At 39.4% G+C, this 26,531-nt stretch overlaps 1 pseudogene; it reads right to left on the bottom strand.

The window, feature by feature from the left end:
* Positions 1-26,531, bottom strand: part of LOC138667807 (alpha-2-macroglobulin-like protein 1) — a 70,667-nt pseudogene that overhangs the window by 23,239 nt on the left and 20,897 nt on the right.

Raw genomic sequence — 26,531 nt, 5'->3', positions numbered from 1 at the left:
AAAAATAAAAAGTCAAGTTGACGACCCCACTACAGACTACTTTTGTAAAAAATATTGATAAAACAAGGTAGAAAAGTAAAAATGGGTAGAAGTTGATAATAATCACTTTCAGCAATATTTTAGCCATTAATAAAGTATGTAGATTTCAATGAAATAATTAAAATATGTAGCAATAAAACCGAGCTCATAATGAAAATTTGAACTTATGTTTTAATACAATAATTTGGTGTTTCTAATTTTACATAGAACTGCATATATTTATAATGCTTCACAAAAGAAACAGTTAAAGGGTTTTTTCCCTTACAGAAAAATTTTGGGTATAAACTTAGGTTCTATAAAAAACCCTTACTGAGTATTATTTAACCTCCGCGGTGCCAATGCTGACTCTTTGCCACTTTCCTGGCCTGTGTTGGTTGTTTGCAGAGCTGACATCACGTCAACAGAACAGCAACCAATCAGTGAAATCAGGGGCTCCTCGTGTCTGCAAAGACGAACAACAGAGACTGGCACAGTAGTGAAGAGCCGGCACGGGACCCAGAGAGGGTAAGTAATGCTCAGTTGTTATTTTATTTTATCGACCAATGTTAATATCCAAGTTTTCTGAAAGGAGAAACCCCCTTCAAAGTGAACTCTTAGTCCAATTTACAGGGCTAAACCATGGTCAAATCTCAACACTCTGCTGACAAAATAAATATAATATATCAAAAATGCAAAAATGACTTTTAAAAACAGCCACTATCTTTCGAGTCTGGGGTTCAGTGCTACAAAGAGGACTAATCAAGCGGCAGGACTGGAGTCCTGGGTTCAAATCCCACCAAGAACAACATCTGCAATGAGTTTGTATGTTCTCCCCGTGTTTGCGTGGGTTTCCTCCAGGTTCTCTGGTTTTCTCCCACACTCCAAAGACCTACTGATAGGGAATGTAGATTGTGAGGCCCAATGGCAACAGTGATGTTACTGTATGTAAAGCGCTGTGGAATTAGTTGGTGAGTAAAATATATAGATGTTTTTACTGCTAGCACAGCACTAATCTGTAATTCATGCTCCAGCTAATTTTTAGGTGGACCTATAAGCAATAATGCAAAGCTTTTCTTACCCACAACAGTCACATAAGCTCTCTCTGAATCTTTAAGAATATTCACAGGTAACGTTAGGGAGATCTTTTCTGTTTTAGAATTTCCTATAGAACAAAGATATTGAACAAGTGGAAGTTAAAAGAGCATTATTGTGTCATACTCAATCTCCTTCTTCGATGGTAAAATAATGACGATGCTTACCTTGTCCTGCTTGGGTGCAGATCATAGCGCTGTGAGACTTCTCCACCAAAACTCCACCAGGCTATAGACCCAAAGAAAGGATGAACTTGTATGGTTAGAGGGTCACATGTCATACTGAATCCCTTTACCTCCCAAAGGCCACAATAAATTTTAAAGGATTATTCGTTTTTCAAAAGTATATGTCATATATGACAGGTGTAGGTTGCACTTAAAAAAAATTCAAAAAGTTGGAGAATGAGGGTCTCACCTTAACAATGAGTGGCTTTATCACTGCGTCAACATTTCCCTGTTTAGGAACAAGGGGAACCTCATTATTACACAGATCTGGGGTGTTCATAGCCTCGGACCTCACAGTGATGTTCACCTCCCCTAGAAGATGTTATGAGACACAATTAGAAATCTTGAAATATTGCCATTTTCACATTTGTCACTTTGGTTGTCACCTTCTGCTTCGTAGAGTTCATTTTTCATCTCTTGCACACAGAACGGGAAATTAAAAAAGTTCTGAGTCTCAAGTAGAGGACATTCATAATCCTAATAGGTCATATGATCAGGTATCAAATCTTCAGATAAATGAATATTTTTTTGTCTTATAAGTCCCATAAAGTATTGGAACCACTGAATAGTTTATGGAAATGAATTATGATTTACAATAGTTCTTTCCATTTGGAAAATGGAGGAAAGCGAGGAATTAAAGGACATCATGATGCTATCTTGTATTCTGGCACGCTGATGCCAAGGTACAGAAGGATACATAAGTCTTCATCATTTCCAACGTAATTATTTTTTATCTTTGCATATATTGCAATAATTTTTTGATATTTAAGTTAACGGCTAAAAATGTTGAGTCGATATCCATTGCAGATTTAAAACAAACAAAAAAGAAGCAACGACTGCTAAACATTTGTTTTATTGCCTTATCCATTTCTGCCAACTTTTCACCTAATTTAGTTGAGTTCATACTTTACCCAGTTTGGAAGCTTTAACATTCCAGCTAAATATTTTACTTTCATCCGCGCACAGGCAGCTGCTGTACTGACACTGGGGGCATGCTTCCAGTTCTAACTCAAGAGAAGGTAATAAAGTGGTTTGGACCTGCCCAAAAAAACGGATCAATGAGTATCAATTATTTTAACATATTTGCATTGTACAAACAATTGGCAACGTGAGATAACAAAACAAAAATCAGAAAGGTGAAAAATTGTAAGGTCATAAGAACCATAACTATAATATAAGCGTAAGACAATGCTCAAGTGCAGAAGAGCCAAGCAATGAAGGCTTAACTTTTATTAATGCCTTCACGCCGTGGCCAATTTCATTTTTTTCCATTTTGGTTTTTCCTCCCCTTCTTCCAAGAGCCATAAGATTTTTATTTTTTCATCGACATACTGTAGCAATATGAGGCGTTGATCTTTGTGAGACAAGTTGTACTCTTGAATGACACCATTTATATTTAGAATTGAGAGTCCTCAGTGGTTGATACCTTTCAATGGCCAACTGAAAAGATGGTAATAAATTGCAAGCTTTCGAGACTACATACGTCTCTTCATCAGGCAAAGACTAAAACAAATTATGAAAGAATTTGTTTTAGTCTTTGCCTGATGAAGAGACGTATGTAGTCTCGAAAGCTTGCAATTTATTACCATCTTTTCAGTTGGCCATTGAAAGGTATCAACCACTGAGGACTCTCAATTCTAAATATTTTTCTATTTACTGGCTAACACGGTACCAAGATATATTTCTTTCCTGTACCATTTATATTATGAGATGATGCATTGGAAAGTAGGAAAAAAATTCCAAGTGCATTGAAATTGCAGTAAAAGTGAAATTCCACAATGGTTTTTGATCTTTTCATTTGCTATGTTCACTATATGGTAAAACTAACCTGGCAATATGATTCTCTAGGTCAGCACAATTATACAGATACTGAACCTATCTATTTTTTTTATTTAAGTGGGGGAAAAAATTTCGGAAATTTGTGAATTTTTTGTTAATGTGTTGCCAGTTTACAAGGCCTGTAACATTTCACTTTTATGGTAAAAATCATGATATCTTATGAAAGGAGAACTGTCATGACACACAGTTTTTCAGCAGATCCCAAGCTGTCATGGCAACCGATTTGCACCCTGTGATTACGTAACTGGTGCGCTAATGGGCAGGTGGAATGATGCTCCTCGTACCGCAACACATCAGAGATTGATAGAGGCATTTAACAGGTAAACAGCCATGGACGGAGCTTTGCTCCACCAACGGCTGTTAAGGGCACATGATCTATGAATAATTCAGCCACTATCTATCGAGAAGGACGTGGGCTCAGTGTGCGAGCCCGCATCAAAGTCAGGGACCTGTTGTATGATATAACTGTATACCAAATATTGGGAAAGGGCTAACAAAGGAAATAAAAATGAAGAGGGAATAAAAACACTTCAACACTTGAAATGAAACCATCAAGAATATAGGCATAAATGGGTCATAGAAAATCTCTAGAACCATTTTATAATGAGCTAAAAAAGTTTTTGTACATTTTCAGATTTATAGTTAAAAAATAATTAGAAAACCATGTATCATTTCCTTTACACTTCTCATAAAATCCCAATAAAATACATTTAAGTTTGTGGGTATAATGTTTAAAAATATGGACTTAAGAGGCAATTTACATATTATATTTCCCAGAGGAGCATTGCACGGCAAATAAGCCTCCTTACCTTGACAAGCCAGAGATGGTATGTCACTCTCCATAAGGAGAAACGATACCCCTTTGACCCCAGTCCAGAGCCTCTCACCTAGCCAAATTAGTTCTCATGCTTCACACTGACGAGGGCCAACAGCCCGAAACACCGTGTCTGTGAAGTGAGATATTGATTTGGCTTTTATCCTAAGTCATATTGCACGACTTGTTAAAGGGTTGATTGTGACTTGTAGGATCGCTACTTCCAACAGGTGGCGCTATAGAGTTTAAGTCCTCTTTTTTCTCAGAAGAGGCAATTTGCATAAAATATGGAAAATTTCACAGGGTATGAATACTTTTTCAAGGTACTGTATCTGAAAATGGGGACTTTTGTTTCTGCTCTCGTTAAAACAATAGTTGGAAGCACTTAGATTTTTCCCAAACTGTTAAAGTTGACAAGCTTTCGACATGATGTGCCCAGTTGCAAAAATTACTTGGACCCGCCTAGTGACTGCATATGTGATTAGGTGCCATCAAAAATGTCTGTGTTATTCTGCATGTAAAACATTGGTCTCCATCCTAGAACTACCTATTTTTGTGAAAGTACAAGTTAGAGAGGCATCAAGTTTGGAGAAAACTAATTTTTGTATTATTCCAAAACATATGTGACCATTTCTGGTACAATTGTTTTATTATGTGGCAGAGTAGGGGTTTCCTGGAGAGAGTGGGATATCTAAAACTCTAACCACAGTCACCACTAATACTATGCCACCCAACAAGTATCAAATAATGATGTGACAAGTAATTATACTGGGACCCGTCAGCAAAAATATCAAGCAGGCTTCTTTCCGCAATGACCATGATCACTGGATGTGAGATATGTAATGAAATATCCAAATAGACTTTGATCATTTTATCACCTTGATACACTGCTTCAAGTAATTAAACACATTGGCTTTCAGAGTAAATGTCTCTCCCCGGACCACAGAGTACGGCAAGGCAAGCTCCACGAAGTATGGCTGGAAAACTCTAAGGGGTACAGAGGGTGAAAGGCCAAATCCTTCCGGGCCCATACAGATGGCTCCTGCCGTCCAATCTGTAATAGTATCTGGAGATACGTGCTGGAGCTCAATCACACCGGAGTTACTGAAAAAAAGGGAAAAAGGGTCAGTTAATTATGATTAATACATAAACTTCGTAAACTATGGTCTCTAAGATTACATGGTCACAGGTTAAAATACAGGGTGTCCCTAAAGTCTGGATACATAGGACTCATAGGCAAAAATATTCACAGGTTAAAATACAGGGTGTCCCTAAAGTCTGGATACATAGGACACATAGGCAAAAATACATATTTTCAGGAAATGAAATTTCTGAATATTTTATTCAATCGGAATTTTAAATAACTTCATCAACATTCTTTCCACATTTGCGATGCAAAGTTTGATGCACTGTGCAAAATTCTATTATAGTTAATTAAATTAATTAAAATGATAGTTAATGAAACTTCCTATGTGCTCTAGGCTTTAGGGACCCACTGTATTTGTGTGTGTGTGTGTGTGTGTGTATATATATATATATATATATATATATATATATATATATATATATATATATATATATATATACATATATATATATATGTATATATACAGTGGGGCAAAAAAGTATTTAGTCAGTCAGCAATAGTGCAAGTTCCACCACTTAAAAAGATGAGAGGCGTCTGTAATTTACATCATAGGTAGACCTCAACTATGGGAGACAAACTGAGAAAAAAAAATCCAGAAAATCACATTGTCTGTTTTTTTAACATTTTATTTGCATATTATGGTGGAAAATAAGTATTTGGTCAGAAACAAACAATCAAGATTTCTGGCTCTCACAGACCTGTAACTTCTTCTTTAAGAGTCTCCTCTTTCCTCCACTCATTACCTGTAGTAATGGCACCTGTTTAAACTTGTTATCAGTATAAAAAGACACCTGTGCACACCCTCAAACAGTCTGACTCCAAACTCCACTATGGTGAAGACCAAAGAGCTGTCAAAGGACACCAGAAACAAAATTGTAGCCCTGCACCAGGCTGGGAAGACTGAATCTGCAATAGCCAACCAGCTTGGAGTGAAGAAATCAACAGTGGGAGCAATAATTAGAAAATGGAAGACATACAAGACCACTGATAATCTCCCTCGATTTGGGGCTCCACGCAAAATCCCACCCCGTGGGGTCAGAATGATCACAAGAACGGTGAGAAAAAATCCCAGAACCACGCGGGGGGACCTAGTGAATGAACTGCAGAGAGCTGGGACCAATATAACAAGGCCTACCATAAGTAACACACTACGCCACCATGGACTCAGATCCTGCAGTGCCAGACGTGTCCCACTTCTTAAGCCAGTACATGTCCGGGCCCGTCTGAAGTTTGCTAGAGAGCATTTGGATGATCCAGAGGAGGTTTGGGAGAATGTCCTATGGTCTGATGAAACCAAACTGGAACTGTTTGGTAGAAACACAACTTGTCGTGTTTGGAGGAAAAAGAATACTGAGTTGCATCCATCAAACACCATACCTACTGTAAAGCATGGTGGTGGAAACATCATGCTTTGGGGCTGTTTCTCTGTAAAGGGGCCAGGACGACTGATCCGGGTACATGAAAGAATGAATGTGGCCATGTATCGTGAGATTTTGAGTGCAAACCTCCTTCCATCAGCAAGGGCATTGAAGATGAAACGTGGCTGGGTCTTTCAACATGACAATGATCCAAAGCACACCGCCAGGGCAACGAAGGAGTGGCTTCGTAAGAAGCATTTCAAGGTCCTGGAGTGGCCTAGCCAGTCTCCAGATCTCAACCCTATAGAAAACCTTTGGAGGGAGTTGAAAGTCCGTGTTGCCAAGCGAAAAGCCAAAAACATCACTGCTCTAGAGGAGATCTGCATGGAGGAATGGGCCAACATACCAACAATAGTGTGGGGCAACCTTGTGAAGACTTACAGAAAACGTTTGACCTCTGTCATTGCCAACAAAGGATATATTACAAAGTATTGAGATGAAATTTTGTTTCTGACCAAATACTTATTTTCCACCATAATATGCAAATAAAATGTTAAAAAAACAGACAATGTGATTTTCTGGATTTTTTTTTCTCAGTTTGCCTCCCATAGTTGAGGTCTACCTATGATGTAAATTACAGACGCCTCTCATCTTTTTAAGTGGTGGAACTTGCACTATTGCTGACTGACTAAATACTTTTTTGCCCCACTGTATATATATATATATATATACACAGTACAGACCAAAAGTTTGGAGACACTTTCTCATTTAAAGATTTTTCTGTATTTTCATGATTATGAAAATTGTACATTCACACTGAAGGCATCAACACTATGAATTAACATATGTGGCATTATATACTTAACAAAAAAGTGTGAAACAACTGAAATTATGTCTTATATTCTAGGTTCTTCAAAGTAGCCACCTTTTGCTTTGACGATTGCTTTGCACACTCTTGGCATGCTCTTGTTGAACTTCAAGAGGTAGTCACCAGGAATGGTCTTCCAACAATCTTGAAGGAGTTCCCAGAGATGCTTAGCACTTGTTGGCCCTTTTGCCTTCACTCTGCGGTCCAGCTCACCCCAAACCATCTCGATTGGGTTCATGAAAACACACCTACAGAAATAACATGGGTCCCACACACTCGGTGTGCAGTTGTAAAGAGATGTTTAACTATACCCATGTATATACAAGGACAGTAACGTATACTCCGGATAATCATTGATCAAAAGAAAAAAAGGAGTTCTATACGAGATATTTCAAAAACAATGTTTTATTACAAAAATTTTTTTTTAAAATGTCAATGTGGTACAAAACGTATATATGTAGGAAAGGGGAGACCCTAGTACAAGAACATCCAAATCACAGGCACATAAATGTGTAAGTCACCATGGTATATATGTATAAATAAACATCCATGTTAGCACACAATGGTAGGATATAATACCAATTTCCATATGGACAAGTGTCCTCCATGCAAAAATAAGCAAAGAAACCAATTGTGGTGCATATCAAGTGAGAAATTTCTTACCCATAGTGAAGTGACCAGTGCCTGTGACTCTGGATACCCCCTGACGCGCGTTTCGCGTTGCTCCTTCCCTCTTTGATAAAGCAACGCGAAATTTTTGCATGGAGGACACTTGTCCATATGGAAATTGGTATTATATCCTACCATTGTGTGCTAACATGGATGTTTATTTATACATATATACCATGGTGACTTACACATTTATGTGCCTGTGATTTGGATGTTCTTCTACTAGGGTCTCCCCTTTCCTACATATATACGTTTTGTACCACATTGACATTTTTTAAAAAAATTTTTGTAATAAAACATTGATTTTAAAATATCTCGTATAGAACTCCTTTTTTTCTTTTGATCATCGATTGGGTTCATGTCTGGTGACTGTGGAGGCCAGGTCATCTGGTGTAGCACCCTATCACTCTCCTTCTTGGTCAAATAGCCCTTACACAGCCTGGAGATGTGTGTTTGGGGTCATTGTCCTGTTGGAAAATAAATGATGGTCCAACTAAACTCAAACCGGATGGAATAGCATGCTGCTGCAAGATGCTGTGGTAGCCATGCTGGTTCAGTATGCCTTCAATTTTGAATAAATCTCCAACAGTGTCACCAGCAAAGCACCCCCACACCATCACACCTCCTCCTCCTCCATGCTTCACGGTGGGAACCAGGCATGTAGAGTCCACCCGTTCACCTTTTCTGCGTCGCACAAAGACACGGTGGTTGGAACCAAAGATCTCAAATTTGGACTCATCAGCCCAAAACACAGATTTCCACTGTTCTAATGTCCATTCCTTGTGTTCCTTAGCCCAAACAAGTCTCCTCTGCTTGTTGCCTGTCCTTAGCAGTGGTTTCTTAGCAGCTATTTTACCACGAAGGCCTGCTGCACAAAGTCTCCTATTAACAGTTGTTGTAGAGATGTGTCTGCTGCTAGAACTCTGTGTGGCATTGACCTGGTCTCTAATCTGAGCTGCTGATAACCTGCGATTTCTGAGGCTGGTGACTCGGATAAACTTATCCTCAGAAGCAGAGGTGACTCTTGGTCTTCCTTTCCTGGGGCGGTCCTCATGTGGGCCAGTTTCTTTGTAGCGCTTCATGGTTTTTGCCATTGCGCTTGGGGACACTTTCAAAGTTTTCCCAATTTTTCGGACTGACTGACCTTCATTTCTTAAAGTAATGATGGCCACTCATTTTTCTTTAATTAGCTGCTTTTTTCTTGCCATAATACAAATTCTAACAGTCTATTCAGTAGGACTATCAGCTGTGTATCCACCAGACTTCTGCACAACACAACTGATGGTCCCAACCCCATTTATAGGGCAAGAAATCCCACTTAATAAAAGTGACAGGGCACACCTGTGAAGTGAAAACCATTCCCAGTGACTACCTCTTGAAGCTCATCAAGAGAATGCCAAGAGTGTGCAAAGCAGTCATCAAAGCAAAAGGTGGCTACTTTGAAGAACCTAGAATATAAGACATATTTTCAGTTGTTTCACACTTTTTTGTTACCGTATATACTCGAGCATAAGCCGAGATTTTCAGCCCATTTTTTTGGGCTGAAAGTCCCTCTCTCGGCTTATACTCGAGTCATATACCGGGAGGTCAGCAGGGGAGGGGGAGCGGGGGCTGTGTAGTTATACTTACCTGCTGCGGCACGGTCCCTGCAGTCCCTGGCTTCCCCGGCGCTGCAGATTCTTCCTGTACTGAGTGGTCACATGGCACCGCTCATTACAGAAATGAATAGGCGGCTCCACCTCCCATAGGGGAGGAGCCGCATATTCATTGCTGTAAATGATCGGTAACTGTGACCGCTCAATTACAGGAAGAAGCTGCAGCGCCGGGGAAGCCAGGGACTGCAGGGACCGCGCCAGGAGCAGGTAAGTATACGGGGAGCGCAGCGCTGCACAATATTTACCTGCTCCTCGCTCCGGTGCGGCTCCGTCTACAGCGTCCTCTAGCAGTGACGCTCAGGTTAGAGGGCGCGGTGACGTAGTCAGTACGCGCCCTCTGCTGAGCGTTAGTGCTGGAGACGGAGCCGCACGAGGAGCAGGTAAATATTGAAAGCGCCGGCGTCCTGAGCAAGAGAGGTGAGTGTGTGACTTTTTTTTTTTATTGCAGCACCAGCAGCATTATATATGGAGCATCTATGGGGCCATAATCAACGGTGCAGAGCAATAAATACATGGGGCACAGCTTTATAAGGAGCATCTATGGGGCCATAATGAACGGTGCAGAGCAATAAATACATGGGGCACAGCTTTATAAGGAGCATCTATGGGGCCATAATCAACGGGTCAGAGCAATATATATGGCACAGCTTTATAAGGAGAATCTATGGGGCCATAATCAACGGGTCAGAGCAATATATATGGCACAGATTTATAAGGAGCATCTATGGGGCCATAATCAAAGGTGCAGAGCATATATATATATGGGCACAGCATTATAAGGAGCATCTATGGGGCCATAATCAACGGTGCAGAGCAATATATATGGGGCACAGCTTTCTATGGAGCATCTATGGGGCCATAATGAACGGTATAGAGCATTGTATATAGCACAGTTGTATATGGAGCATCTGTGGGGCAATAATGAACGGTATGGAGCATCTATTTTTATTTTTGAAATTTACCAGTAGCTGCTGCATTTCCCACCCTAGGCTTATACTCGAGTCAATAAGTTTTCCCAGTTTTTTGTGGCAAAATTAGGGGGGTCGGCTTATACTCGGGTCGGCTTATACTCGAGTATATACGGTAAGTATATAATTCCACATGTTAATTCATAGTTTTGATGCCTTCAGTGTGAATGTACAATTTTCATAGTCAAGAAAATACAGAAAAATATCTAAATGAGAAGGTGTGTCCAAACTTTTGGTCTGTACTGTATATATATATATATATATATATATATATATATATACAGTACAGACCATATATACACTGTATATATATATATATATATATTATATTTATATATATTTATATGGTTTGTCTCTTGGTTAAAAATGAAGATCCTACTATGAAGTGAAGTTATTGACTAGGATGAGATCTGTCATCAAAATACAAAAGTACATACAGTTTTTGTCATTCTTTTTCAGGTATTTAAACAATGGGTCAATGGGAAACTCAAACTTTTCTTTAGGCAATTGCCTTAATTATCTCTTTGGACAACATTTTTGGTGGACATTTTTAATTTTCTAATTAATTCACCAAGAGTTACATTTTTAGTTTTCTGAGGACCACTTTTGGTTTTGCTATTTTTTTTAACACATGATCACTTTTGGGGCAAATTTATTAAAGGGAGTCTATCAGCAAAAAATGACTGTTCAAACCAAACACACGCCCTTTGACATGGCACCTTCTTACCAACCTACCAACTTGTTTTCCATCTGTTTCTTCTCTGATTCCTTTAACCCCTTCACCCCCGGAGCTTTTTCCGCTTTTTCATTTTCGTTTTTTGCTCCCCTCCTTCCCAGAGCCATAACTTTTTTGATTTTCCGTCAATATGGCCATGTGAGGGCTTATTTTTTGCGGGACGAGATGTACTTTTGAAAGATACCATTGATTTTACCATGCCATGTAACAGAAAACGGGAATAAAATTCCAAGTGTGATGAAATTGCAAAAAAAGTGCAATCTCACACTTGTTTTTTGTTTGGCTTTTTTGCTAGGTTCACTAAATGCTAAAAATAACCTGCCATTATGATTCTCCAGGTCATTACGAGTTCATAGACACCAAACATGTCTAGGTTATTTTTTATCTAAGTGGTGAAAAAAAATTCCAAATTTTGCTAAAAAAAAAAAAAATAAAAAATGCGCGATTTTCCGATACCCGTAGCGTCTCCAATTTTCGTGATCTGGGGTCAGGTGAGGGCTTATTTTTTGCGTGCCGAGCTGGCGTTTTTAATGATACCATTTTGGTGTAGATACGTTCTTTTGATCGCCCGTTATTGCATATTAATGCAATGTCGCGGCGACCAAAAAAACGTTATTTTGGCGTTTTGATTTTTTTTCTCGCTACGTCATTTAGCGGTCAGGTTAATCCTTTGTTTTTATTGATAGATCGGGCGATTCTGAACGCGGCGATACCAAATATGTGTATGTTTGATTTTTTTTAAATTGTTTTATTTTGATTGGGGCGAAAGGGGGGTGATTTGAACTTTTATATATTTTTTATTTTTTTTATATTTTTAATCACTTTTTTTTTTTAATTTTGGCATGCTTCAATAGCCTCCACAGGAGGCTAGAAGCATGCATAACTCGTTCGGCTCTGCTACATAGAGGTGAAGTACAGATCACCTCTATGTAGCAGAAATGCAAGGTTGCTTTGAACGCCGACCACAGGGTGGCGCTCAAAGCAATCGGCCATCAACAACCATAGAGGTCTCAAGGAGACCTCTGGTTGTTATGGCGATGCACTGCTGACCCCCGATCATGTGACGGGGGTCCGCAGTGCGAGCACTTCCGGCCGTGCGGCCGGGAGCGCTAGTTAAATGCCGCTGTCAGCGCTTGACGGCGGCATTTAACTAGTTAATGGGCGCGGGCGGATCGCGATTCCGCTCGCGCTCATTGCGCGCACATGTCAGCTGTACAAAACAGCTGACATGTCGCGGCTTTGAGGTGGGCTCACCGCCGAAGCCCACCTCAAAGCAGGGGATCTGCCAGCTGACGTACTATTCCGTCAGCTGGCAGAAAGGGGTTAAAGCCAGAGCTGACAATATGATAAATCACGGTCGAAAATAGATAGTGGGTGGGAAGATTCATTCAATTGTATGAGCCATCAAAAGGGTGCACTGAGCATCTGTGCTTAGTTTGAACAGTCATTTTATGCTTTAATGTAGTGTCACCAATTTTGTTGTAACTGAGTTTAAAAATATGATATTGGTCTGAACACCTCATTATATTGACTTGGACACCTTTTTTTTGACTAAAGCAAATATGTCTCAAAATGTTAAAGAAGTAAAGTCACACCGAGCTGCTCTGTCGATGTGACGTCACCGGAGACTGCAGAATCGCCGGCAAAAGCGGTCCATGGCCTCTCTGAGCCATTCCAGATCGGCACCGGGCAGTACAGGAAGGTAGTTAGCAGCTACCTGACTGTTAGTTCTTAGGGTACCGTCACACAGTGGCACTTTTGTCGCTACGACGGTACGATTCGTGACGTTCCAGCGATATCCATACGATATCGCTGTGTCTGACACGCAGCAGCGATCAGGGATCCTGCTGAGAATCGTACGTCGTAGCAGATCGTTTGGAACTTTCTTTCGTCGCTGGATCTCCCGCTGTCATCGCTAGATCGGTGTGTGTGACACCGATCTAGCGATGCGTTCGCTTGTAACCAGGGTAAACATCGGGTTACTAAGCACAGGACCGCGCTTAGTAACCCGATGTTTACCCTGGTTACCATCGTAAATGTAAAAAAAAACAAATAGTACATACTTACATTCCGGTGTCCGTCAGGTCCCTTGCCGTCTGCTTCCCGCACTCACTGACTGCCGGCCGTAAAGTGAAAGCAGAGCACAGCGGTGACGTCACCGCTGTGCTGTGCTTTCACTTTACGGCCGGCAGTCAGTGAGTGCGGGAAGCAGACGGCAAGGGACAGACACCGGAATGTAAGTATGTACTGTTTGGTTTTTTTTACGCTGGTAACCAGGGTAAACATCGGGTTACTAAGTGCGGTCCTGCGCTTAGTAACCCGATGTTTACCCTGGTTACCGGCATCCTTGGTCGCTGGAGAGCTGTCTGTGTGACAGCTCTCCAGCGACCACACTACGACTTACCAATGATCACGGCCAGGTCGTATCGCTGGTCGTGATCGTAGGTAAATCGTATAGTGTGACGGTACCCTTAGGCACATAGAAACAAAATAAATAGTCCTGGCTAACCCCTTTAAGTATTACCAGTTATTTGGATATTGAGACAACTTATCTGGATTTCCATTTATGAAGGCAACTCTTGATTGTAGACTTTGAACATAATAACTCTACCTCACAAGAGAGAAATCTTAAATTGGCTTGATGTTGTAAAAGAGTTCTTCAACAAGAAAATAATTCTGGGATCACCCAGTTCAGTTGTCTTGCCTTTCCAGGCATTTTTATGTTGCTGAGCTGTTCAATGCATTGCTTAATTTTTGGAAAAATGTACTAATTTATTGACTTCTAAAGTTTCTGCTTTCTCTCTGACAGTTTTCTTTCTTTTAACCTAGTGATGGTCTACTCCTTGAATTGTCACCTCTTTCAATTTCATATTGCGAATTCTGATGAACAGCTACCAAATGCAAATTCACCACTTGGAATTATCTCCAGACCATTTATCTCCTTAATTTCTCATGAAATAATAAAGGGACAGATCATACCACCTCAAAATCGCTGATGAGCTAGTTATACTATTACTTTTGAGTTTGCAACAATGGAAGGACTTTCTAAACGATGACTGTAATCCCTAAACAATTAACACATCATTTTGGTTAAAGACCTTGCAATTAAGTTGAAAACCTACTTTTCATTCATCACTTTTTGAAGGCTTTATTGCAAATCCTTGGTGGCGGGGTACAGAGACAGCATTATAAAAACATGCCACTGTCTAAATAATTCTGGAAAATAACTGTCAAACAATCATATGCATGTATTTTTTATCGAACACTATATTTCTAACCAACACTCACCCAATAGGTGTCAGTTCCCATATCCAAGTTTCTGGAAAATACTTTCTAGTGACCCCGACTTTTTCTAGAGGATCTATAATTTCATTGCCAAGCTGAGGAAGAGCTCCTATTCCAACAGCGCCTATTCCAGCAACACCACCAGCTCCTATTCCAGGGGCTGCACCAGCCCCCGCCGGTATACCTACTGGCATGACTCCTCCAAAACCGATAATGAGAATTAAAACAATAAGCATTAATATTTTTTTTCTTGCACAGTGCTTAAAACATTGTACTTAGTAAGCTCACACAAAGAAGAATATGTCCATTTTATGAAGCGGATCTCAGTACAAGCCTGTTCCACCAACACCATTATATTATATCTTGCCCATGGAAGTGAAAAAAATAGCAAATTTATTTTAAATGTTAATTTTAAAGGATGTTCTAGAGTTTGCAACCGCTTGCACTTTTTATTACAAACAGCCGTATTACATGCAAATACTAAAGCATTCTATGTAATTAGGGGGGATTCTAATTTTACTAGTTACCAAAAATGTGTTAGCATAATACTATAAAAGAAGGGAGGAAGAGTGGGAAGGAGATTGTTGCAGCATAAGCGGCAGTAGTGACCGCTGTGACTAGGGGTGAAGGCAAAGTTGCTGCATCTTAAATGTCCAAGTCCAATTCTGCATGTGACAAATTCCCATGTAACTTTTGCAATATAATTTAGAATTGAAAAATATATAATAATATATTTTGTAATATACCCCCCAAATGCCAGTATGGTTAATTTGGAGACTGTATATAAACCCCCAGATAAAGCAACACGCGAAACACGAATCAGGTCATGGGTGGCTATCCAATTTTCAATGTTCCCTTCGTTTGGTAATATATGAATATTTTTTTTATTGTTTATCCGCAAAGGCACCTTTTATATGATTGACTCTAATACTATTTCAATCCCACCTTGAGTCCTTGTATAATTTTTTTTGTCTGCATTTGACCAATATGTTTATTTATGTATATTTATATATATATATACATATATATATATATATATATATATATGTATATATATATATATATATATATTTGTAACAAATAAGGTACAGTGGGTATGAAAAGTATTCATACCCCTTTAAATTTTTCACTCTTTGTTTCATTAATGAGAAAATAATGAACTTTTATGAATTTACCAAATGGCTGCAATGAAACAAAGAGTGAAAAATGTAAAGGGGTCTGAATACTTTCCGTACCCACTGTACATTGTGATCGGGCTGCCTCCTCTCTTTATCCCATATTTGTGTAGCATCACTTTTTATTTATACTTTTTATATCTCAATAAAGATTATTTTTATACTGAATGATTTTGGATCACATCAATACTTATCATTGACTTTTTGCCTTACACCATATTTTACATGTTGGTACCTTTAAAACGTATAAAAAGTGAAAGATATTACAGAGGATGTATTGTCTTTAGATTTGTTTGAAATGTATTTGCATTTATAAAACTATCCCATTATTCAGAGATCAGCGCCATTCCAGGTCTCGGCAGCTCGACTTAATGCAGGGGAGAGCTCCTGTGTCAACAGCATTTCATCTGTGCTTGTGTGACAGGGGCTGGCTGACTTGCTTAATTTAATAACTAAACCAGTCCCATTTTATGTCATGGTCAATGCATTAGCAGAGAATCATACAGTAGAAGCTTAGCTATTGTACTGAGCCAGGAATCCAGCCTCCTTCACACACAGCAGAGATGATGTACTGACACAGGAAACCTTCTTCCTCAAACCGCAAGTGGAGATGCCTGGACTTGGGACTAATTTGATGTCTGAAAATCTGGATATATATTGTATATACAGATATATGTGATTTATGGAAGTGTGCTAGACAAATAGATGCTCCTCTCCACAAGTCTGGCACTACTTTAAATCCCCTTTATGCAGATGTGAGTCTGTCATATTCAAAAGGTCATTGCACCCTTGTGCACTCAAAGTACTAAAGAAAGATGTAAGGAATCATCAGAATATAATGAAAGCCAATAAAAGATCTGTCAACCACAAGTATCCTATTGGCTTAGGTGCAGACAGTGTTTGATGGATATTATTAGGCTTTTTCATGGATTTTATAGGTCTAAGGTTGAAAAGGAGATACAAGTCCATCAAGTTTAACCTGTACCTTAACATGTTGATCCATAAGAAGGCAAAAACCCATAAGGCAGATGGTAATTGCCTCATACTTTTTTAGGGAAAAATTCCTTCCTTACTCCACATACGGCCATCAGACTATTTGCCTAACGGTACCGTTACACTATACGATTTACCAACGATCACGACCAGCGATACGACCTGGCCGTGATCGTTGGTAAGTCGTTGTGTGGTCGCTGGGGAGCTGTCACACAGACAGCTCTCCAGCGACCAACGATGCCGAGGTCCCCGGGTAACCAGGGTAAACATCGGGTTACTAAGTGCAGGGCCGCGCTTAGTAACCCGATGTTTACCCTGGTTACCAGCGTAAAAAAAAAAAACACTACATACTTACATTCCGGTGTCTGTCCCTTGCCGTCTGCTTCCGGCACTGACTGACTGCCGGCCGTAAAGTGAAAGCACAGCGCGCTGTGCTCTGCTTTCACTTTACGGCTGGCAGTCAGTCAGTGCCGGAAGCAGACGGCAAGGGACAGACACCGGAATGTAAGTATGTAGTGTTTTTTTTTTTACATTTACGATGGTAACCAGGATAAACATCGGGTTACTAAGCGTGACCCTGCCCTTAGGAACCCGATGTTTACCCTGGTTACAAGCGAACGCATCGCTGGATCAGTGTCACACACACCGATCCAGCGATGACAGCGGGAGATCCAGCGACGAAAGAAAGTTCCAAACGATCTGCTACGATGTACGATTCTCAGCAGGGTCCCTGATCGCTGCTGCGTGTCAAACACAGTGATATCGTATGGATATCGCTGGAACGTCACGGATCGTACCGTCGTAGCGACAAAAGTGCCACTGTGAGATGGTACCCTAAGTCAACGTTTCTCTTGTAGTGCTACAAAATAAGTTTAACCCTTAAGTGATGGTCACGTCACAGTAAACAAGATTGCATACACCTATATTTATTCCTTTAGACTGCCGATGTCGCTCAAAAAATGTAATTAAAGGAGTTGTCCACCTTTGGGGACATTTTATTTATTTAAATGCATGTTTTGGGGGCTAACAATCATTTATGCAATTAGGTTTAATTAAAACATTTTCGGTATTTAGCTTTTACAGGCTTCTTGCTTCCTGGCACATTGTACTTTGATGTGATCTGTGATTATAAATCAGCTGAGAGGAGCTCAGAAAAGGATAAACCAGTTACAAAACCCCTTGACAGACCATTAGAATGGGTTAATTGACAGATTTTCAGCTAACTCATTCTATCCAGCAATTGACAGTGCGACACACAGGCTATAGAAGGATAACTGCAAAATTTTCAATGAAACACAATTGCTAAGTTATCCCTATTTTAGGTGGCAATCAACAATGCTTCAAATAGTCTGAGTGTGGTGCAGGGCTATATGTATTACCTCCAAACGGCACTCCAAATCCAACTCTTTCATTGGGATCAGGACAATGCACAGGTTTCTTAACCTCGGCACTTGTAATTATTTTTAATTCCATGTCCTGAAATTGAAAGTATAATAATTTAATAAACATTGAATGTGGAGAAGAATCAAAACCATCTGGAGTCAGGAGAAATTAAATCAATCATGTAGGGAGGTGATGTGTTTATCACTTTACTGGCGGTGCATAATAATACATACGGCAGGTGAAATAAGTATTCAACATGTCACCAATTTTCTAAGGTGCTATTGACATGAAATCCTCACTAGATGCCGGTAACAACCCGTCCAATCCACACAGGCAAAGAAATCAAACCATTAATGTCCATAAATTAAGTGATGTGTAATAATGAGAAATGACAGAAAAAGTAGCCTGATACTCAATAGCAATCGTTAATAAGCCATTGTTACTTTCTCACACAACTTGGCATTCAAGTCCTCCATGCCCTCCCTATAGGTCAACAAAGGTGGACCCATTGATGATACCTGGGGCTGTGTGTCTGCCATGCTAAACTTTGTGGATTATTTGAATAGTAACAATTATAATCTCAAATTTGCTTCACTTTTTTCACTCTCTTTTTTGGATTTTCAGCTCACTGGTATACATAACAATATCATATCTACAGCCACTGATAATACCATCATGCATGTCCACAGAAGTCATCCTAAACAGGATAATAAACCTGTACTATTCATGAATTTTAGTCCTTAATTTAATTAGATTGAATCTATTCTACATACATTTTTACCATTATTATATGAAGATCCATCATTGTTGTACGATACGCAAACTTAATACATACATGTCGGAACATATTACCTATATACGGAAATTAGTGTGGCAATAATCGCACCACATCAGCTGCATCAAAACTTTTTTTATAACTTACCATCAACTTCAAACAAATGTCTTCTTTTCAAATGTATGGCATAGAAAGGGTGAATAAGTCCATTAGGGGAGGAGACCACAGGAGGCGTTTTCTCATGAGGGAATCCTTTTGGATTAACCATCTAGGCACGTGCATGCCCAATGGTCTGGAGGTAGTGCTTCATTGTTGAGATTTTTCAAATATCTTTTATTTTTGTTTTCTAAAAGTTGCTTTTATTCATTTTTTTTTTCTGGAAAATGATTCATTATCAATCATTTTATTTTTCTTTATTTTATTAATCACGGTTTGGGTTTAGACTAGTCATGTGATCTTTTCAAACACCTGTCCCATTTGACCAAGTTAATATTAGGAATGAGTTTTACCTTCATATCAGCTCAGATAAAGGACGCTGATAGCATCTGAAACGCAAAGCTGCTGTAGCCCTTTATGTACCTGTGACTACAATGTTTTTTTTGTATCGTGGAAGTTTGGTTTTAAATTATTTTTCATGAAAAATATAATTTTGAAAAATGTTCTCGGCATTGGATACAACCTTTTTCGATAGGTGAGGGTGACAGATTTCGCATAGGTCATCATAACAATTGTAGTAGATTTCTTATTTCGGTGGCTGTCCTGCTAATTTCAAGGAATGATCCCTTCTCTTGTGTTCATTAAGACAAGTCAAAATCTAGTGCTTTCCGAATAGTGATGAGCTAGCGTACTCAGATATCGTCTTATCCGAGCATGCTCAGGTGTTATCTCAGTATCTTGGGCAGGTTCAATTAATATGTTCGAGTCCCCGTGCCTGCATATTTCCCCGCATGTGTTGCGGCTCTCTAACTTCCATGAAACATGCAGCCGCGGGGACTCGAACATATTAATCGAACACTTCCAAGATACTCAAATAACACCCGAGCATACTCAGATAAGACAATATCCGAGCACACTCGCTCATCACTAGTCCTGAACTTTAAGAGAGCAAAATGGCAGCTTTGAAAATTATCTTTATCTACAAACCTTGAACATGCTGTCGGACTTCTACTATAGATTCTATATAGTACAAAATAAAAAAAAATACTTGTTTACCACAAAGAGTTTATCAAGTTCTTCCTCTGTAGACCTATAACTAAAAGGGTTAGAGTAATAAGCTCCAGCTGGACCATTTTCACATGGAACAAGAACCACGTCGGTTGACATTGACATTCCAAATAGACTTGGATGGTGTAAATCAGGGAAGAGATCATAGACCTAGAGAAAAAAAAACATCATGGACTTTAGAGATATAAAATCAAAGGGTAATAGAAGGACAGAATTAATGTCTATAAAGGTGAGAGGATCATTTGGAAATTAACAGAATTCACCTTAGAGTTCACAAAATAAATGTAAGTTCACCAGAAGTTTGCAATTGGATTCAAAAGGGCTAGGAAACGGTTGCAAAAAATAGAAAAGTAATTAATACTCGCCCAGCTTTCTCCTGTCCACTTTGTCTTGTCACTGCTGCTCAGCATCTTTAGCATCTCCGGTGGTGACGAGTCGCACGATGTCATAATGCTATTTGTTAGTCATGATTACTTAAATAGCACCATCATATTAAACGGAACTTTACAGACATCATTACTGTCTCCATCGGGGCTCACAATCTACATTACCTATCAGTAAGTCTTTGGAGAGTTGGAGGAAACCGGAGAACCCGGAGGAAACCCACACAAACACAGGGAGAACATCTAAACATCTATTCAAATGTTATCCTTGGTGAGATTTGAGCCCAAGACTCCAGCGCTCCAAAGCAGCAGTGCTAACCACTGAGCCACTGTGCTGCCCACAAAGTTGTGACCTAATCAGTGCAGGAGATGCTGAAGATGCCAAGAACCAGAAGACGTTGAAGATGGTTGGCACTGGAAGATGCCAAGGATGGCCCAGTGATGACCACAACAGTGACAGGAGCAACAAAGATGACAGGACAGAAGCAGGGCTGCACAGCAAGAGAGGGTGGACCAGATAATCACAGTATACTTTTTTTTCTTTTATGTGTTTGTTATGCTTTGAAGTTTGGAGAGAACTCAAAGCATAATATTGCTCATTCGTTTCACATCGAAACAAATTACTTGGCCAAATTCTAGTGAAGTCCTGGATTCGATTTCAGTAGATTCATTCTTCACTAAATGCTAATGAATTAAGAAATATTCTTTGACTTTAGAAATACTATAGTAACGTTGTAATGTCATGTGATGCCACAGCGTGCAGTAATGTATTATGCCTGTCTTATTCTAGTTGAGCCAGAAAGCCATGGACTAGAGTGAAGAGGCCAAAAAGGGTGGATGCAATGGGGAAAGGGAGATTAGATGCCGAGGACTGGATGTCAGGCTACATGGACAGTGACATGTAACACTTTGGGCGCCCAAAGAAACTTCTGTCATGGAACGTAATAAAAGCAGTGTTTTTTTTTTTAAATACTCACTTTTTCAGCAGTTAACTCATTTTCTGGTCTCATCAGTACCACACTCTTATCCACCACCCTCAGACCACAGAGAGACCCAGGAGCAGCCTGAACCTGTAGAGAGACATCTGATCCTGGAAGAACTTCATCTGATGAGAATCCTACTGAAACCTAGATAAAGATGTGGTTTCAAAATGTTCACAAAGTTTTATAAAATTTTCTACATACAGTTTTTGAGCTTGATATATTTAATTTATACATTTTATAAATATTTAAATGTATAAGGCCAAAAAATATAAAATAAAATTGTATTACAGACTATATCCTCTTGGTCAACTCTTAACTTGAAATTTCTGCACTGATCAACTAATTACCACAGATCAGGAATTGTTTAATCCCTAGTGATGAGCTACTGGAAGTGAGAAGCTTTTGACACTTAGGTTTGCGATCTTTTGCAAGATAGAAGCTACTCTGTACCTTTACTCATGATCAGGGGTGGACATACCATTGGTGCAACCTACGTAGACACATAGGAGACCAAGAGGTCAGGGGGCCCTGAATACCATCTGTAATTCTGCAGTATAATCAACTATTGGATTGCAAAAGACCCATATTCTGTTCTTGCACGACTGCCCTATTCTGTCTATGTCTGTTCCTGCTCAAGATGATCAATCAGAGAACCAATTTCTGTGGTGTCAATGTAAAATGGTGCATTGTTCCCATTGGAGGGAAAACATTCCTTCTTGTATTACTATCTAATTTTTAGAAATCCACCAGCTATATCTCCCAGTTTTTGATTTTTCAAGAAAGATATCCAAGTCCCTCTTGAACTCGTGTGGTGGAGAGCTCCATGGTCTCACAACTCTGATAACAAGGAATCCTCATCTATTACAATGAAGCATCATTGAAGGTACCCTTATGCTACAAAAAATAATTATTTAAAAAATATTCAATATTTCATAATTGGGTTTAATGTCAAAACCGCTTATTAACATTCTTTTTGGAGAATTTAGGGACTTTTTACTAAATTTCTTTTTAATATTTACTATTCTCTTAATTACCTTATTCTTAAAGCATCTCATCATCTTGATTTTTAAGTTGTCAGCTACCATTTCTCCACTTGGTAGAAAAATATACGCCAGCACATGAATAAATGAAGAATCACTAACATTTACTGAAAATTTAAAAGAAAGGTCCCCTTGTAAATCTGTAAGAAAACAAAAAAATGTTATGACAACTAGTAATTTTTGAAATAACGCATAACAGCGAATCCTAAAATCAAAGCATAATATGATCATTAAATGGGTTGTCCCATGAATAAAGTCAATTTTAATCAATAGATCTTGGAATAATAATAAGTTCCACGATTGGATGTGTTAAAAAAATGTTCCTGTGCTAAGAGAATCTTATAAATGTGCTCCTGCTATGTACTGTGTAATGGCTGTGTCTGATCATGCAGAATCATGGTCTGGTCAAACCACAGTTCCCGGGCAGGGGAGGAATGATAGGTTATTATACTGATATCAGAGAAGCAGTTTTTGTGAGGTAAAACATTTTCCTGCCTTTTTTTTTAATCAGAGGAGCAAACTCTGGTCCCTTGAGCTCATCATAAATCAAGTCGGTCAAATGCAATATGAGATCAGCAGCAGTCGGAGCTCCTACCTTACTGATTTGATTTATGATGATCTCAGGAATCCGAAGACACAGCAGAAACACTTGCTCCTGTGATAAAACACGCAGGGAAATGTTTCACCTCACATAAAGCAACAGCTGCGATCCCATGCTGCCTTGTCTGTTTTCTTTCTTCTGTTTTTCACTCTAGGAGCTGTGGTACTGTATGTTCCGACCATTAATTGGAAGAGCTCTGCATGTTTAGATACAGACATTGCACAATATATACCAGGGGCAAATTTATAAGATTATCTCAGGACCAGAAATTTTTTTTGACACATCAAATTGTGGAACTCATTATTATTCCAAGATCTAATAATTGTAATATACTTTATTTATGGGACAACCCATTTAAACATTTATAGTTTTTCAAAAATAATGAATGCATAGAAGTAAGGCATTCTCACCTGTAACAGAGCTCTTTACCATGATTATCTGAGAACCAGATAATTCTATTTGACCCTTAGAAGTTACCTGCACCGGAGGAAGTAGGAATTAATATTTTGAAATTACCTGTTCATGTAAATAGACATCAGAAATCAAATTTGCCATGCCATGTAAAGAACATCCTTGTATGTGAATAAGTCTTCATTTCATATATCAAGATTAGTGATGAGCGAGTATACTCGTCGCTTGGGTTTTCCCAGGCACGCTCGGGTGGTCTCCGAGTATTTGTTAGTGCTCGGAGATTTAGTTTTTGCCCAAGCATCTGCATGATTTACCGCTGCTTGCTAGCCTGAGAACATGTGGGGGTTTCCTGGTTGCTAGGGAATTCTCACATGTATTCAAGCTTTCTAGCAGCCGCAAATCATGCAGCTACGTCAAGAAAACCGAAATCTCCGAGCAGTCATAAATACTCGTAGACCAGCCGAGCGTGCTCGGGAAAACCCAAGCAACGAGTATACTCGCTCATCACTAGTCAAGATGAAAGATGGAAATTGATTAAGATGTAAAATATATTTTTGCTAGTGGATGAAACAAAATTACTGGTGATCTTTGTCAACTATAGAAATTTACAGATACACAAAATGGACAAAGTATTGTGCCCTCTCCACATTACATCTACAGGAGCTTTTATTACCTCCCATTCTAAATCCACAAGCATTGTTATGGAGCTGGTTCACTTTTCCAGCAATAACAGCTTCCATTTTTCTGAGAAGGACTTCTACAAGATTTTTGAGGTGTCTGTGGGAATTTTTGCCCATTCATCTAAAAGAGCAATGTTGGGGGAGGCTGGGCTCATAATCTCTGGTCTAGTTCATCACAAAGGTCTTAGAAGGAGCTTAGTTCATGTTCTCCTACACGGAACTCCCCCAACCATGTCTTTATCAATCTTCCTTTGTGCGCTGGGGTACCGGCATGTTGGAAAAGAAAAGAGTCTTCCCTAAACTGTTCCTCTATGATTTAAGTTTACAATTGTTTAAAATGTCTTTTTTGCTGAAGTATTAAGATTTCCCTTTATTGGAATTAAGGTCGAATTAATCCATGAAAGAAAAGTCCATGGCATTATCCCTCCTCCATCAAATTTTACAGATGGCACAATACAGTGTCAGGCAGGAAACATTCTCTTGCAATTCACCAAAGCCAGACTCATCCATCAGATGCCAGATAGAAAAGTGTGAAATAGCACGTTTGGAAGATAGAAACTGCATTACTGTCATAGAAAATAGGAAAATGCTACTTTATGTACATATGGAAATTGAAAAAATGGAGCTGTAATATTGCTACAAGAAAATTACAGAAAAATTAAAGAACGGGCTTAGCTCATAAATTGACCAATTCATGGGAGCCCAACAGCCATCAACAAGGCGTAACTCATTCTTGGGACCCTAAACTGATGTCACCTCTCTTGGGCTTAAAAGCCTACAATTTATAAGGCAGGAAGGATCCAGGTAAGGCTGGGTTCATACTGCGTTAAAGCAGCCCGTTCAATGCCTAGCGTTGACGGGCTGCATTAACGCTATAGCATACATGCCATCGCGTTATGCTATACCGCCAGTGCAGATGATTCGTCTGTGCTAGCGGTGACGGAGCCTCAGACGCTGCAGCCTGCATCCGAGGCTCCGTCACTGAATGACGGCACATCGCTAGCACATGCCAATTATGGCATGCGTTGGTGATGCGCCCGATAATAGGGGTTAATGGCAACGTTAATGGACTGCGTTACCCCGCGTTATGCCATGGAGTAACGCAGTCCATCTAACGGACTGCAATAACTCAGTGTGACCCCAGCCTAATTAACACCGCCTTAGGCTGATGGGAGTAGGAGTGCACATGTCATGGGGAGTATACTATATACAAAACTGTTACTGCACCCCTACTCCCATCAGCCTAAGGCTATAATTAGCTGGATCCTTTCTGCCCTATAAATTGTAGGATTTTCAGCCCAAGAGAAGTGACTTATCAGGTTAGAGTCCCAACAATGATGTACGCCTGGTCGATGGCTGTTGGGTACTTTTTTCATTTTTTTCTGTCATTTTCTTGTATCAATTTTGCAGCTCCATTTTTCCAATATTCCATATGCACATAAAGTAACATTTACCTATTTTTAAGACAGTAATGTAGTTCCTATTATTCCTTTATTTTCTCAGTTTTAGTGACTTTGTTAGCTTGCACCTGTACACACTGGTTTGGATGTGCTGGTCAGTTTTTTTGCAGATCGAGAAGTGTGATCTGTCACTGCACAGAACATGTTTCCACTGCTCCAAAGTCCAGTGGTGGCAGCTTTGCACCACTCCATCCGATGCTTGGAATTGTGCTTGGAAACTCATGCCTTAAAACTCTTGGTTCAGTGTTTGTGCTGATGATAATGTCAGAGGAGGTTGTGATTCTGCAAGATCCTTTGTGACTTTTATGCCTACTGTTCTTCAGCACTCAGCATCCCTGCTCCATAAAAACATCAGAAATTTAGACTTCATGGTGAGGGCTCGGAAGTTATACATCGAAGGCAATGGGACTGAAAGCAAAACCTAAAATTCAATGATCAAGACTTAAGAGGTGTCTCCCAATACTTTGATCCATATTGTGTAATTGTTTTACATGTGATTAATTTTTCTCCAGGGGTTCAGATCAGTCATCATAAGACATGTGAATAATGTGTTGTATATAAAATGCCTTTTGGAAATTATGGCTGTTGCAACTTATATTATATCTAGCTACACTATTTATACACTTTGAAGTTATAAGCTAAGTTTCTAAAAAGTAAAAACTATATGCATAGAATTATCAAGATACTTTGCCTTACTAGAAATAGGGCGATACTCCATAATAATCCCCAAAAGGAGACTTTCCCTTCTTT

Source organism: Ranitomeya imitator, chromosome 2, assembly GCF_032444005.1.
Source record: "Ranitomeya imitator isolate aRanImi1 chromosome 2, aRanImi1.pri, whole genome shotgun sequence".
NCBI classification, from domain to species: Eukaryota; Metazoa; Chordata; class Amphibia; order Anura; family Dendrobatidae; genus Ranitomeya; species Ranitomeya imitator.
This window is presented reverse-complemented; position numbering and strand designations above follow the sequence as displayed.